Source organism: Triturus cristatus, chromosome 7, assembly GCF_964204655.1.
Source record: "Triturus cristatus chromosome 7, aTriCri1.1, whole genome shotgun sequence".
NCBI lineage: Eukaryota > Metazoa > Chordata > Amphibia > Caudata > Salamandridae > Triturus > Triturus cristatus.
In genome coordinates this window covers 1403439837-1403457512 of record NC_140590.1, presented here as the reverse complement: position 1 = coordinate 1403457512, position 17676 = coordinate 1403439837, and positions in this window count along the sequence as shown.

Sequence of the window (17676 nt, the reverse complement as noted above, 5' to 3'; positions counted from 1 at the left end):
CACTGCAGGGGACAGGGCTGCTTTGTATGAGGATATCACCCTCTTCTTCCTAATCATCACTTCCCACCATGATTGGACTTGTAGCTGATATTCCCCAGCTCTCCTCACCACCACATTTTTTAAGGTGCTTCTCACACTTTATTGCGTGGTGTTTTTCATATGGTTCTTTTGGGCTCAGTACCATATTTGAACTAAGCCTACCTCGCCCAATATTGATGTTGCAAATGGTGCATACTACAATGTGCTCCCCCTCTTTGCTAATCTGTAAAAATGCCCCAAACTGGGGAGAGGTACGTTTTTTACTGTGCCACTTCCAATGCCTGAAGAACTGGAGGTAGGTGGGAGTGTCGTTGATTGCCTCTGTGCAGTGAATACTTCTACTGAGTTAGGAGTTGGTGTAGGTCTCAGCTGAGGCTTTGCAAATATGGGAGCTGGCAGTGCTACCTGTGCCACATCCCTCGGAGCAGGTTAAACAACAAAGTCGGACTCCACTGTATCACCTTCCACAATGACTAGCTCATCATCATCATCCTTCCCATGATCCCCTTCCATAATTCGGAGGCATTCATGAAGATTTCTTTTCCCTTGCCTCTCATGGCATCTCCCGTACACTGTGGGGGTCCACTCCAAGTTCGTATCTCCATCATAAGATGTGGTGCTTGGAGAAGACGAAGCAGTAGCATTTCTGTTCCTTGTTGGGGATCCTGGAGCCAATGATTCTACAAAAAGGAGTTCTGGTCAGCAGGAAGCTTGACCTCCTTGACTGCTTAACTTCAGGAAGATCCACACAACATTGTAAAGGTTTTGACCGACATTCCAGTGGTTTAAAGCTGCTTCTTTTCTTTTGAGCAACTATCTTTGGGGGTCATCTTAAAGCTCTCCATTGACAGTGGCACTAAGCTTTGCAAGCGGAAAAGATTGGACAACTGACGTGTGACGCCCCTGTACCGGCCTTCTATTTGGCAGTACTGCGGGAGATATCTCTTCTCTTGTGTTCCTAAAAGCAAACAAGCAAGAAAAACATTTAGTGAAGTATGACATTGTTTCAGATTTAAATAATCTAGAGAAAGGCAATATTAGTGTGGTTGGTTACTTAGGTAATAAATAATAGCCACTTTTGATGTCACACCACAACACCATACCATAAAATGTAATTCCCCATCAGGATAACACACACAATAGACAGATAGAGCTCTTTCCTTTATGTCCATAAAGGAGACACCTGTGGCACCCAGGGCACTGCATGGGCAAATGGATTAATAATCTTTTTAAAAATGCAAGTGAGATTATGCGCGGCAATGTGATTCAGGGGGAAATGGAATAATCATTAAAAAATGGATAATGCTAATGTGTCTGCAGTGCACCGCAGCCACGAGGAAATTAAGTTATTCCTAAAAAAAAGCTGAATGCTGTTGCGCGGCTATGTGCCTATGGTGGATGGATGGCTAGGTGGATAAATAGATCAACTGAGGCAAAACAAGTTTTAAAAAGTAATTCAAATCCTGCATTAAAAAAAATACAAAGAACATTTAAATGTAAAAAAATATATATTACACAAGAAATATTTTATTTAAATTACATTTAAAAAAATCAAATTAATAAAAATTAAGCACAACAAATAAAAAAGATAAAATAAATATTTTCATTAAAAAACATCAATAATTGCCAATGTTTGTATGGGAGGATGAGAAGAAACATATTATGAGATAAAGAGGTGCAAAATAAAAAAAAATGAAAAAATGCATGTAATGTATAAGCACTGTTCATCAAAACCATATTCTTAATATACATACTAAAATGCTCCTCAAGCATATTATTAAACTGATATCACATCCATCCATGCACGCCTATGGCAAAGGTACACTGACTGGACACACAAAATGTCTGCCAGCCAGTGCCACTTGGTCAACCAACATTGAGCAAGGAGGCATGGGCAACAAAGAACGCATGCAAGTCTATTGCAAAAGCACACTGGCTGGATGCACAAAATGGCTGCCAGCCAGTGCCACATGGTCAAACGACAACACTGAGCAAGGATGGATTGGGAACAAGTAGTTCATGTAAGCCTATGGCAAAAGCATATTGACTGGATGTACAAAATGACTGCCAGCCAGTGCCACATGGTCAAACAACATCACTGAGCAAGGAGGCATGGGGTGCAAAGAATGCATGCTAGCCTATTGGAAAAGCACTCTGGCTGGATGCACAAAATGGCTGCCAGCCAGTGCTGCATGGTCAAACAACAACATCGAGCACGGAGGCATGGGGAACAAGAACAAATTCAAGCCAATGGCACAGGCACATTGGCTGCATGCCTAAAATGGCTGCCAGCCACATGAACAAACAACAATAGCAAGCACAGAGGCATAGGGAACAAAGAGAACATATTCAGGCCTATGGACACTGACTCCACTAAATGGCCTTGGCCCCTTGGCACGGAGAACAAAGAAAAATCAATGGTGGCCAACGGCAAACACACACACACACTGGACAGACAAAGGAGGCATGGTAACACTGAACAAAACACTACCATTAATTCAGTAATGCCAACATTGAAAATTAACTGAGCTATTAAAATTTTACAACAGCACACATCCTCTCAAGACATCAAATATTACCCCACATATACCCTTTTTGTACACAAAAAAGTGCAACACCAAAAAAACACCACATTTTAAATTTAATCCAATGCCATCCCAGCCCTAAGTGATGTTTTAAAACAGCATATCCCACAGGAATAGTTGTTTCATGCACCCATGACTTGCCCTGGCCTGGGCCTACTGGATGGCCCCTTGGCAGACTAGGCCACATAAGTCCACATAGTAAGATTAATAAATATTGCTATTTTGACATGGAGAAAATGTACTGAACTGTGCAACATTGTTCCTTTACAAAAGAAGAAAAAATAAATGCAAAAATGTAACTAGGCACCAACTGAAGCAATGCAGACCACCCACCACAATAGCTTAAAAAATTGAATACAAGTACAAACAAATACTGGTGTATGCCCTCTATCAAACAAACAACACCCTTATACAATAGTTTTGAAATTTACTTGTGAAATGTCAAATACAAACTCCTTAAATCCAATGGCATATGTGCAGCAGACAAGGCGAGTGATCCTTCCAGCTCAAAATCCAATTGAAATGTGGCAGGAGCAGTAAGATGGAGTCTCTGGGGCACTTGCTCATCCACTGACTTTATGTGTGCTGATTTCTTTGTAATTTCTTGCGATGCAAAGGCATTCTGAAAGGGGCCCATTCTAGGGGAGTGGCAATTTACTTAAAAATAGTGTGACTTGAAGTCAGGAAGCTTTTATTCATTCATCAAATGTATGTCTTTGTCTGACATTGGACTTTCAAAATACAAGAGGCATTCCATCCTTCTGTTTGTTAGTAAAAGTTTATATCCCGCTGGGTAAATCTTATGACCATCTGGTGAGTCAATTTTTTACTTTTGTCTTTGATGTTAATGTGGCTGAAAATTGTCCCCTGGTAATTATCATGTGTGACTTAAACATCAAAGTCTCCAATTCTGCTTCCTCTATTTTTGCAAACGTAGAAAAAGAGGAAGTGTGGTCTATACCGGGGATCTCTTTTTTGGAAAATACTTGATGGACAAATGTTGCTTTCTTTTATTGCAAACTCTGATATGGTTTGGTCATTGTGAATGGTCAGACTCCTGCTGGTGAGCCCCCCCTTATACTTTCCATTCTACATCTAGCCAGAGCTCACTTGAGTATGTGATTGTTTCTTGTGAGATGTTTGGGGCTTGTTCAAATTTTACTGCATTTCCTACTGATTTGAGAGATCAAAGCATAGTAGGGAAGGCAGTTGTTTTTAGCCTTCCGTAATTGATACCTGGTAACCTTTCAAATGATGAGGTTGACTTTAATAGATTTAATGGGCGTACCTTATGCCCAGTCAAGAATATTGAGTCCCTAACATATGCAATTCAAAGTGTATGTGCGAGCTCCAATTAACATTTTTGGGGTGACCCTATATGTTTCTTTGAGACTCATATAGATGCTTTTTGTAATTTAGGTTTGAAAGGTGTAGGCTGCAGATAGTTAAAAACATGTAATCAGAAATTGAAGATGTTAAATGAGGAAATAAAGTTCCTGATTAGCAGTTAGTATCTGTGATTTTCTTCTATAAGACAACATGAAATCTATCGCCCTAAACGTATAAGAGCATGAATTAAGGTGGTAAAACATAGGAGTGAATGCAATGCCAAATAGATTAACTTAACGGAAGCCGTGCAATCTGGAGACTAAAGGAAGTATTGGTGTTTGGTGGCAGAATATGGTGACTCTATGAGCAGCATTGCATGCTATTTCCATTCCTTAAAATGTTTGTGTGAGGTTTATTTCTAATTTGTACTCTAGCAATTCTGAGGAAGTTGATCCCATAGTGATTAGTATAGATGAAGGGATGTTCAAAGGATATGAGGCTCCTTCTCAAGCAGAGACTGTCAGTTTTATGAAGAATGCAAGAACTTCTGGAGCAATGAGGTCTGTTGAGAGCCCTATTGCGGTTATTTAATAGGAGACTGTAGCATGGGGATAGTTTCTTAGCCCACTTTTTCAATATTGTTATCGAATGGGACTAATCCCTTCTTTTAAGAGGGGTAGCATCATTCTTCTGCTTTATAAAACGGGCCCGAATTCGTCTCAAACCTAGTTTCAGACTGATTGCATTATTGGATTCGACAGGTAAACACTTTGCTAGGAATATACTTTCCCATCTTCAACAAACATCGTAATAAAAGAATGTTATTATACCCAATCAAGTCAGTTTTAGGAAGAACCATAGCACTATCGATAATATTGCTGTTATTCAAGCATTTATTGAGAAATACCTTTTATTTTGGGGCATGGCAGTGTAGACAAGCTTCATTTATTTCTCTACAGCATTCAATGGAGTAGATTGATGAACGCTGTGGAGAAAGCTCTTTGGTCTGGGTGTTCTGCACCATCATTTAAGGGTCATTATTGAACTTCATTCTGATACCTGGTACCAGATTCTCATGAGAAGAACTGAAGGTCTTTCTCTAAAGGTTAGAACTCAAAATGATCCAAAACAGGGCTGCTTGTTGCCCCCCCTGTTGCTTTCTCTCTCTCTCTCTCTCTCTCCTCTCTCTATATCTATCTATATATATATGTATATATATATATATATATATATATATATATAGATAGATAGATAGATAGATATAGATATAGATATATATATATATATTCACAGAAAAAACCATAGGTTTCAGGCACGTTATAGTTAGGAATTAGCATTTAAAAAACCTCAGAAATTCACTGAAAAAACCATAGGTTTCAGGGGTGTTATAGTTAGCTGGACTTTTCAATTGTACAAAACCATTGAAATTCCCCCGTTATAGTTAGTTCAGCTAACTATAACTCGCGCGCCCGCAATGCACTGCTGATGACGTCACATATTACATCACTCATGACATGGTCAGTGACATCACTCATGACATCACTGATGACATCATCCAGTGAATGTGTGTTTTTCTGAAAATTAAATATGTTTTATATATGTATATCTCAAGGTCGATGGAAGAATAAATGGGTATATAAGTGTCTAAATGGATGATTTGTTTTTGAAAAATGGATTGTGTGACTGACTGATTAAGTGTATCATAGTGAATACATGGCTTAGTGAGTAATGTTTAAATATGTAAATATCTGTATCAGTCTCTCACTTTGTGTATAAGTGGCTGCATGGGTTGGTGAGTAGCTACATGGGTGTCTATATAGGTTATTAGTTGGTTTTTTGAGTATCAGTCTGAATGTCTGCATGGTTCGGTGGGGGGTATTACGTAGTGCATAGTTGCATGAATGAGTGACTCACTGTTTGTATGTGTTGAAGACAGCATGTGTGCAGGACTGTATGAGTGGATGAGTGTGTGTATGGGTGTGTTAGTGAGTGAATGACTGTCTCAATAGTGTCTTTATGAGTAACTACATATGTTTTAAACTAGTATATGTGACTATTGGTGTATATAAGTGAGTATATGTGAGAGTGAGTGATTGAAAGAGTTCCTGTATGAATAAGTATGTGTTTCTATAAGTGATTGTTTAAAAGACTAAGTATGTGTAAGTTTCCGTAGAAGTAAGTGTGGTGGTGTGTGTATAACTGTATATGCAAGTAAATGTATGTTTGATTCTTTATTAGCATGAGTGACTATGTGTGTGAGTAACTCTATGGATGAGTGGCATTGTGTAACAGGATGTATAGGTGTATGAGTACATATGATGAGTGAGTACATGTATGAGTGACTGTATAGGACTGTTGTTGAATGAGTGGATGTGTATGTGGATCTTAGAATTACTGAAGAGGTTGTTGTAACTGGTATTGGTATGTCCATTGTTTTGAAAATTGTAGTCTCTATTTTTGAATGTGTGTATCAAAGGTTATATTAGGGTGAGAGGAGGTCTGCCACTCTATCACAAGGATGATGTAATCAGTGATGTCATCAGTGATGTCATTTGAGATGTCATCAGTGATGTCATGAGTGATGTCACTGACCATGTCATGAGTGATGTAATATGTGACGTCATCAGCAGTGCATTGCGGGCGCGCGAGTTATAGTTAGCTGAACTAACTATAACGGGGGAATTTCAATGGTTTTGTACAAGTGAAAAGTCCAGCTAACTATAACACCCCTGAAACCTATGGTTTTTTTCAGTGAATTTCTGAGGTTTTTTAAATGCTAATTCCTAACTATAACGTGCCTGAAACCTATGTTTTTTTCTGTGAATTTCAAAGGTTTTTTAAATTCTAATTTCTAACTATGCCTACAGAGATAGGACATGTGAAGAAAGAAGAAAAAATGCACAGAAAGAAAAAAAAGAAGTGCAGAAAGAAGCAACAGAAGTCCTCAAAGTTGAAGAAAAGTGCAGAAAGAAGGATAACGTGCAGAAAGAACAAAAAGAAGAGCAGAAAGAAGCTTTGTTGCAAAATCATCCTGTACCCTCAACTTTTTCAGACGGATACTTGTGGTAACTGAGATTGACTAACCAGTCCTAGAGCCAGTGCTATGTTAAAAGACACTTAGAATACAGTGAAAACACCTACATACACTAGGGAACATTATGCGTTGGGGTCCCCCTGTGATTAGCATGACCTCCTCTGTAAGCCCCTAGTATATAATAGGGCAGGGGGATTAAAACTACCTCTTAAAACAGGCCACAGGGCGTTTTTGCACACGTTAACTCAGGCCCCGTCCCCTCCCTTCACCACTGTGTAAACACGCCCTGTGTCCGTTTTTAGTTGGGAGATTAAGTTCATTTGAATCCTGAGGGTCCCTAGGGTCCAACTAGCCCACTAGTTACCTCAAGTAAGTGCCACAGAGCTGCATTGCAGAGAGGTGTAAAAAGTGGCACGGCCTGGACCACCTCTCTGCAATGCAGCTCAGTGGCTCTTACTGGAAGCACTTGGTGGGCTAGTTAGCCCCCAGGGGCCCTCAGTATTGAAGGGGAAATTATATCCCCAATTTAAAACGTGCCATAGTGTGTGTTTGCACACGTCACCTCAGGCCCCGTCCCCTCCCTTCACCAATGTGTAAACGCGCCCTGTGGCTGTTCTGAGTTGAGAGATTAAGTCCCCTTGAATCCTTAGGGTCCCTAGGGTCAAACTACACCACTAGGTACCTCCAGTAAGCGCCACAGAGCTGCGTTGCAGAGAGGTGTAAAAAGGGGCTTGGCCTCAGAACACCTGTCTGCAGCGCAGCTCCCTGGCGCATACTGGAGATGCCTGTTGGGCTAGTTGGCCCTCAGAGACCCTCAGTATTGAAGAGGAATTAATTCCCCAACTTACAACTCGCCAGGGGGCACGTTTGCAGAGTGCTGCAAGGATTGGGCATCGCCTCCGGCACGATGCCAGTCTTTTATTTATTTTAATTTTTTAAGAAGGGGGGCTGTGTGGTTCCCCTTCTTATTCTAATTTATTGGCCCTGATGACCCCATCCCCCAGGGCCTGTCTCCTAATTATATTTTTTTGACCCCAATCCCCAGGGCCGGCCACTGTTTTTTATTATTTTAAAAAAATATATATTTATAGACACACCTAGGAAATGCTGGACTAACCAAACGTACCTATCACCATGACGATTTGCGTGATATTCATTAAAAGGCGACTATGCATACAATGAATCCACGTGGAATGTATTTACACCACTAGTGAAGCTCTGACATGTCTGATGCCCTACCGTGCCTAATCCCGGTAGCCACCCTTGTCGTTTATTTATACAAACATGGGTAGCTATTGACGGGCACATTTAATACACATGCACACCAAGCCATTCAAAGGGGATTCAACAAAAATTCGACCAAAACTATGCAAGAAACCCCCCTCACGATTAATAAAACACACATCCACTGCCGGATGTGTAATACTTTTTATTTTACTCTCTGGAAAGGGGACGAACATCACTTGAGAGTCACAGCGCGCTCCTGGCAGAGCCCAATGCTAGTGCATATGCTATGACACTCTCTAGCCCATGTGCACTGTAACACCACCCCGTGAATATGTCATGCCACACTTGTCTTCGCACGGGTTATATTGCCCCATCTAATGTGCCTTCCTCGATGCCTATGTTATAACGCACAGTGCTATGCCATACATATTACCATCTGGGATCCATATCTTTGTCACAGTGCATATGCAACGTTAAACTCCCCAGCACATATTTTATATTACAACTTTAGAGACTAGTTAGGTTACACAACACTGCCCTGTGCATATTACACTCCAAGGCGCATATCGCATAGCACGTGCTAGTGCCTGTGCTATCTCGCGCTCTCCAATGAATCTGTCATTGCGCACAATGTATTGCATATTATATTTCACGCCCGGTTCATCTTATATCACACTTTTTGGTGCATAGTTTATACCATACACTATATCTAGTTTTCATTTTCAATCGTGCTCTCAGGACTATGTTCTATATAACACTGTGTTCACCTACCCTTTTCACGGGCATTACATTTTGCGATAGGGGGTGGAGGGTCAGGGGGTGTTTCTGCCTAGTGAGCCCGGAGTCACAGTCACAAACGTCCTCTTCTTCCTGAATAAAAGTGAGATTATGCTGCATACTTGTTCATATTTTAAGTAGTTTGCACAGACACACATTTTAAAAACAATAAAGTTCCTAATACCCGCCTTCTCTGAACAGTCATTGACCTCCTGCTTAAACTCTGTGCTTAGCTTGCTGCCCCTATTCTCCTTCCCCCTGCCCTCCGATGTCTTTGTGCATGCCCCTGCTCCATCCTTTTTGCCCACCATGTTCCATGGACCTGCCACTCCTATCTACTCTGAGTGTTCTGTTGAGCTGCCACTCCCCTCCCACCTGCCTAGCATTGTCAGATGACTGTAACCTGCCCCTGCCACCTCCACCCTGCCTGTCCACATGCCATGCCCCTATCCTCTTCCTCCTGTCCACATGGTCCATTGTACTGCCTCACCCTTCTGCCCTCCCTGGTCTGTTGTGCTGCAACTGCTCCTCCTGCCTGCCTGGTGCGGTCTGTTGTGAGGCCCCTTCCCCTGAACTTTCTTGTCTGTGCACAGGTCCTGACCCTCCCTTCTATCCTCCATCGTCCTTTGTGCATGCCCCTGCACCCTCCTTCTTGCCCAGCATAGCCATTGTGCTGCCACTAACCCTCCCACTTGCCATGCATGGTCTTCTGTGCTGCCATGGCCCCTCCCACCTTCCCTGTGTGGTCAGTTAGCTGCCCCTGACCCCCTCCCACCTTCCCTCCATGTCTGTGTGTATGCCATCACAGTCTCACTGTTGCTCTTCATGGTGTGTCTTGCTTCTAGTGCCCATCCTGCCTGACCTCCATGGCTATCTTGCTGCTCCTGCCCTGCCCCCTTGCCCCCAGCCCTCTGTTTTCATGTGCAGACCCCTACTACCTCCCTCCTGGCTTGTCTGTTCCATTGTAATGCCCCTGATCCATCCCTCCTGCCCTTTATGGTCTGTTATGCTGCAGCTTTCTCTCCTGTCTGTCCATTATGGTCAGCTAGCTACCATTGCCTCTTGCCCCTCTGTTCTCTGTTGTCCATGTGCATGGTCCTGTCCCCTCCCTCTTGCTTTCTATGGATTGTTATGCTGCACTCCCGTCCCGCATGCCCTGTGTGGTGTATTGTGCTGCTGCAAACCCTGATGCCTGCCCTGCAGGGTCAGTTTGGTGCACCTCTCCATGTCCCTCCTGTCCTCTGTTATCCAAGTCATGTCCCTACCCCATTTCCTTCCATGATCCAATGTACCATACTTGCGAACATTTTGAACTTGGTAAGAGGGAGATTTTGAAAAAAAACTGGGGTATTGATTTTCCCCTTTGAGTTACATTGAAAAAGAGGAGATTGTAGACAGGAGACAGATCAAATAAAGCCCATTTGAGCTTAAAAACATTGGACGTTTCCTGGCTGAATCGGGTCTGTTGGCATGTATGGTTGTACTACCATTGCCTCTTCCTTCTGCCCACAATGGTCTATTACATTGCCACAACCTCTCTTGCAAGTCCTGTATTGTTGGTTTGTTGCCCCTGCCCCCCTTTCCACTGCCCTCCATAGTCTGTTGTGCTGCCACGGCCCTTCCTGCCTTCTCAGTGTGGTTAAATTGTTGCCTTTGCACCCTCCTACCTGCCTTCAATTTTCAGAGTCCGTGCCCCTGGCCTCTGCCTCTCAACAGTATCCTAATGAACAACTAGATTGCTAACATTCTATATTTATTACAAAAGTGTGGAACGCCTGACGTCATCTTGATGTAATCAAAACTGTAATACCTAGAGCATTTCCTTTAGAAATTACATATATGAGAGGGTCTTATTGGCATCAAAATTATGGTTAGTGCTCTAAAAGACTAAAATAAGGACATATTTTCTGAGTTTTCAAATAGCGACAAAGCACTTTTAAATTATTTGTTATCTTTATATTTTTTTATCCAGTTGACCACTTTATTAAATGTTGCACTTAGGGGAGAGGATGTGATGTTACTTCCAGAACTGCAGACTTTGCAACTGGGGACCAGGTTGGAGTTTCTGCTTCAGCTCGACATTCTGTGATTCTGGTCAAATCACTTAGTCTCCCCATGTCTACAACCAAAATGAATTTGTTCTTGTGTGATGTAACCAATGCTCATGTAAAGCACTCCAATACCTGACAAGTCTGCACTATATAACACTGCAAAAACACAAAATAATAAGTGTTTTGCACACTTCTGTCATTGGGCTATATTTGGGCTACATCTGGGTGATTTTGGGCTACATTTGGGCTCTTTTGTCTCCGGTGGCCATTTTGGGAGATTTATTTGTTATGAAGTTTCCTAATTTCCTCATGTACTGCAGTCTCCTCAGTAGGAAATGCTTTCAGTTTTTTACTTTGATTCCATCATGAAGGTATTCAGATATGTCACACATTTGCCATAAATTCTGAATGTTAGCACTCTAGTTGCTCATTAGATCACTGTAGTAAAACTACTGTTCACCATGGAAGTCTGCTCCTGGTATTAAAAGTGCATGTTTCAGTCTGCATGTCAGAATCTTTTAATGAAATAGAAGAGGATTTGAGAAGTCACTCAAAATGTGCCCTCATTTTCTTTCTTCAGCATTAATCATAATTTCTATGGCAAAATGAACCCCCTCATTGTGTTCCTTTTTAAATTAAATGTTTTAAGTGTTACCAGTTTATTCCAATCAAGATGGCATCAGGTGTGCCATACTTTTGTCATAATGAAGACAGTAAGCACTCTAGTTGTTTTTAAGAACACTCTGGGACATTCTGTCATTGGACTATACTTGGGCTACATCTGGGTGATATTTGGGCTACATTTGGGCTCTTTTGTCTCTGGTGGCCATCTTGGGAGACTTATTTGTTATGAAGTTTCCTAATTTCCTCATTTACTGCAGTCTCCTCAGTAGGAAATACTTTCAGTTTTTTACTTTGATTCCATCAAGAAGGCATTCAGATGTGTCACACATTTGCCATAAATTCAGAATGTTAGCACTCTTTTTGCTCATTAGATCACTGTAGTAAAGCTACTGCTCACCAGGGAAAACTGCTGCTGGTATTGAAAGTGCATGTTTCAGTCTGCATGTCAGAATGTTTTAATGAAATAGAAGAGGATTTGAGAAGTCACTCAAAATATGCCCTAATTTTTCTTTCTGCAGCACTAATCATACTTTTTATGGAAAAATGAACCCCCTCATTTTGTTCCTTTTTAAATTAAATGTTTTAAGAGTTACCACTTTAATCCAAGCAAGATGGCTTCAGGTGTGCCATACGTTTATCATAAGTAGGACTGTTAGCGCTCTAGTTGTTCTTTGGAGCACTCTGGGAAGCTGCAGTAGAACACAAAGGAATCAACTGACAGTCTCTGCCCTTGTTGGATGTACATGTTTTACTGAGAATGTCAGACTTCATTCTCACATGACTGAGAAAGATAATGTGAATTTACAGACAATATGCTCTCAGTTTAGCTTATAGATCACCTTCCAAACCTCTGTGGGAAAAGCATGAGAAAATATTTTTCTCTCAATCATGATATCCCAGCAGAAGGCTTTTTCACATGGTGAAATCACCTTAGAACATACCGCAATTCCTAAAATGAGTATGGTACCATCAACAAATGATTTATAATGTAACTAAAGTCTAAAAACCTTCTATTAACTGCAATGCTTTTTAATGAGGTGCTATCATGTATATTGGTCCCAAGATGGCTGCCAACACTTCTTGGATGAAGTGCTGACAGCCAATCAGATCTCAGGATGAGATGTGTGGTTAGGCTCCGCCCACATATATATATGATTTTACTTTTGATTTTTTCAGGAACTACTGAACAGATTGACACCAGACCTGCAAAAGGCACTTCCCTGACCTGAGGACTACCTCTCTGCCAAATTTCAAGTAATTCTGTTCAGCCGTTCGGGCTGTACCTTGGACTAAAGGTCCCTATGGAAAAATGCATGGGGAAAACGTGTTTTGGGACCCCCCTTTTTTCTCGGCCCCCGCTTGACGAATCACCCCGAGACTTTTAGGGGCGGAGCGGAGCGGAGCGCCCCACCTATTTTGAAAGTTTCGCGAGGATTCGTCAACCGGCGCCAAAGTTATTCCAAATAGAATGTTGCGGATTTCCTATGGAAACATGGTCCTAACTATAACTATCTACTGGCGACCGCCAGTAGATAATATATATATATATACATATATATCCAACACAAGTTTGCCCTGATGCGAGGGAGCACTCGGCAGCTAATTTGGTCAAACAACCATTTATTCAAAGATGAAACCAACGTGTTTGTTCCAGATGAAAGTCTTCAGCCAACGCGTTTCGGAGCAGGGAACTCCTTCATCATGGGCTTTACACTGGTTACAGGGAGAAGCTCTGAGGCGCCATAACTGCATGCGATTAAATAGCCCCCTCGTGGGCCTTTCAGGTGAGTCACATTTGCACAGCATGCTGGAACATTTAGTTTTTCACTTGAGCTGTATTGTTACCCCAGTGGGTTCAAAGTAATCCAATGTTCATAAAATAATATCACAAGCCCCAGTGGGCACCAGAATTAACGTTCGTGGTTTCACATACTTATTGGCTGCGCCTTCGGGATAGTGATATTCTACCCCTTCAAGCCCCGAATTCAAGTCCACTGGTGATGCTCACCTCCGGGGCCGGGACCGCCACGTAGAAATCCAACACAAGTTTGCCCTGATGCGAGGGAGCACTCGGCAGCCAATTTGGTCAAACAACCATTTATTCAAAGATGAAACCAACGTGTTTGTTACAGATGAAAGTCTTCAGCCAACGTGTATCGGAGCAGAGAACTCCTTCTTCATGGGCTTTACACTGGTTACACAGAGAAGCTCTGAGGCGCCATAACTGCATGCGATTAAATAGCCCCCTCGTGGGCCTTTCAGGTGAGTCACATTTGCACAGCATGCTGGAACCTTTAGTTTTTCACTTGAGCTGTATTGTTACCCCAGTGGGTTCCAAGTAATCCAATGTTCATAAAATAATATCACAAGCCTCAGGGGGCACCAGAATTAACGTTTGTGGTTTCACATACTTATTGGCTGCACCTTCGGGATAGTGATATTCTACCCCTTCAAGCCCCAGATTCAGGTCCACTGGTGATGCTCACCACCGCGGCTGGAACCGCCGCGTATAAATCCAACACAAGTTTGCCCTGATGCGAGGGAGCACTCGGCAGCCAATTTGGTCAAACAACCATTTATTCAAAGATGAAACCAACGTGTTTGTTCCAGATGAAAGTCTTCAGCCAACGCGTTTCAGAGCAGGGAACTCCTTCTTCATGGGCTTTACACTGGTTACACAGAGAAGCTCTGAGGCACCATAACTGCATGCGATTAAATAGCCCCCACGTGGGCCTTTCAGGTGAGTCACATTTGCACAGCATGCTGGAACCTTTAGTTTTTCACTTGAGCTGTATTGTTACCCCAGTGAGTTCCAAGTAATCCAATGTTCATAAAATAATATCACACGTCCCCAGTGGGCACCAGAATTAATGTTCGGGTTTCATATAATTATTGGCTGCTCCTTCGGGATAGTGATACTCTACCCCCTCAAGCCCCAGATTCAAGTCCACTGCTGATGGTCACCTCCGTGGCCGGAACCGCCATATATAAATCCAACACAAGTTTGCCCTGATGCGAGGGAGCTCTCGGCAGCCAATTTGGTCAAACAACCATTTATTCAAAGATGAAACCAACGTGATTGTTCCAGATGAAAGTCTTCAGCCAACGCCTTTCGGAGCAGGGAACTCATTCTTCATGGGCTTTACACTGGTTACACAGAGAAGCTCTGAGGCACCATAACTGCATGCGATTAAATAGCCCCCTCGTGGGCCTTTCAGGTGAGTCACATTTGCACAGCATGCTGGAACCTTTAGTTTTTCACTTGAGCTGTATTGTTACCCCAGTGGGTTCCAAGTAATCCAATGTTCATAAAATAATATCACAAGCCCCAGTGGGCACCAGAATTAATTCATCTGGAACAAACACGTTGGTTTCATCTTTGAATAAATGGTTGTTTGACCAAATTGGCTGCCGAGTGCTCCCTCGCATCAGTGCAAACTTGTGTTGGATTCATACGCGGCGGTCCCGGCCGCGGAGGTTTTTAAATTTGATTGAATGAGTTTTGGCTGTTAGTATTTATAAACAGGTTTTCTATGTATTAGCCTTAATTTTGTTTTTGCAGGTATGTCGGAATGTGTATATGCCTAGCGTTGAATAATGCACCTTTTTGCCCTTTAAGGTCACTGATCCTCAAATTATAACATATGATCAATATAGGAGGTTAGCAAGTTTCTAAATGTTCTCGTCTAATGATATGGGCAGTGTATTTGTAAGTTTGATGATACTATTTGTATGCCTAGCGTTGCACAATTCACTTTGGTATATTTTAAGGGCATGGTTCTTAAAAATGTAACTTTAAATTAGCATAAGAAATCAGCAAATGTTTAAAGTTTTTGTTTAATGAAATGAATATTGACAACTTATTTCTACCTCATAATTTTTTTTTCCATCTTTGGCAAAATGTGCACTTTTGAGTCTGATTTCTTGTTCACATGATCATGTATTATAAAGCAAACACAAGGAGATGATGGATGGAGCGCTGAAACTTTCAGACACTCACCCCCAGTCACAGATCTGGGTTGAATTCATCATCGTTCTTTAGCTCACTTCGGTACCTCAGTTCAGACCCAGCTTTATGCAAATCAGTCTTGACCCTGTCCCTCAGGGGAAAAAGTCCAGCCCGAAATGGCAAGCCAGGTCTTCTCTGAACCGACAACAAGCATCCTGGGACCGGTTTCGGGGTAACCAGCCAGGCTAGCTTGAATCCAGTGGCAAAGTGTACAATTGTGTCTTTATTTTTTGATATGGTGTTATGTGGATCTCCTTTGGAGCACCATATCATAAATAAATAAAGTAAAAGGAAGGTGTTGAGTGGAGGAAACCATCTCTCGCACCCTTCATGGAATGGTTATTTGAGCTCACTAGAGTGGCTGAATGTGAGCTAGAGCTCTATAAACTGAACGATCAACTAGAAGTGTTCGATATAATTTGGGAACTCCTTTTAAAACCATCAGGTATCTGAGGAAAGGTTTTCTGATTGGTCGTTGGGGGCTGTCTCTGGATGCAAATACGCTATGGGGAGTTGAGAGTAATGAGGACTGGTTTATACTCTTTTGGTTCATGCTATGCCTGGGGAAGATGATGGGTACAGACCATGCAAGGGTGCTGTGGTGATTGCGGTGATTGCGGTGGGAGGTAGAGAATTGGTGTGGGGACATTGTGGGCTGAGTTGGCTGATTCTTCATATGTGGAGCTACATATGAGGGATTTGGGACACCATTTGCTTTGCTGTTGACCTGTGAAGGTACTATGTTTAGGATTTCACCAATACTATTTGATCCTTTTTGATACATAACATACAAGACTGTGTTCAGAAATTTAATACAATTAAATCACTGGAAAAAAAGGATTTCAGTGTTGGCTCAGGATGGGTTTCCTGCTTAATTGGTATACAATTAAGTTTCATTGCTTTGGAGCTGGAGGTGATAATAGACCAAGATGGATAGTTTTGTGACAACTCTCTCATTGACAAGAGAAAGGAGGTCTAAATGTTTTGGTCACCAGGTTTCTCTGGGTTACTGTTAATTGTTTGAGTGGATCTGCTATTTTTCTTCTTTCACCCCCTTTGCTTTGTTACAGCTTTTGTGATTGTTTATTAGTTTTTGAACTTTACTATCAGAGTAGTTTCTATAACAAAGGCAATGGTGAGTTGGCTATCACAGGACAGTATCGGGCTTCAGTGCTATTCATTTCACTTGCTATTCACTCTTGTTGTATTGATAATGTAATTAGAACATTAATAAACAATGCTAAAAATCACCTGTTTAGTTCGTGAGATGCCTCCATATGCCACACATCTTGTTAACATTTTTTTCTCTGGACCTATAACAATAATGTTTAGGTGAGGTCTATTGACAAAAGCTGTTTTCCATGCACTAAAGATATGATCCACTCCTTACTCGTTATTCACTGGTTTTCTTGTCTTTCTAAGCTGCCTGCTCCGGATTTAATGGCTTCCCTCCCTATTCTTGTGTTTGTCTTGTTCACAGAGCATTTCAGCCAGACCATCTTATGTTTGGATGACTTTTATCCTCCAGTGCTGTCTTGAGGACCTTGCATTGCAGTACACATTGTTCTCCTTTGTTCTCCCTCTTCCCCCTTTCTTTGCAGGTGCCTGTTGTTTTTATTTACAAATCAGCTGCTCTCAACCATCATCCACTTGCCCTCCACCTTGCTCTGTCTGACCACCACCTGTCTCTACTACAAGGGTGGACGGCCATTTGTAATTGTTTTTTAACCATTCTGAGTGCATGTGCACAGAGGGGCCATCTTGGAATGCTTTTTCTTATGCTTTCAAAAAAAGTATTCGAAGATGGCCTCCACCTGCCCCATGTATCATAGGTAAGACGTTTTGCCTCTGCCAGAGTTTATTTTCTTAAATAACACGAATAGTTACAAAGCTACAGTGAAAAGTTTAAATAAAGTTTTTTTTAAAAGCTACTTTTTAAATGTTTCTGGAGTAAGTAACCAACGAATGCTATTTAGTGTATTGACTTCTAACATCAGGGCA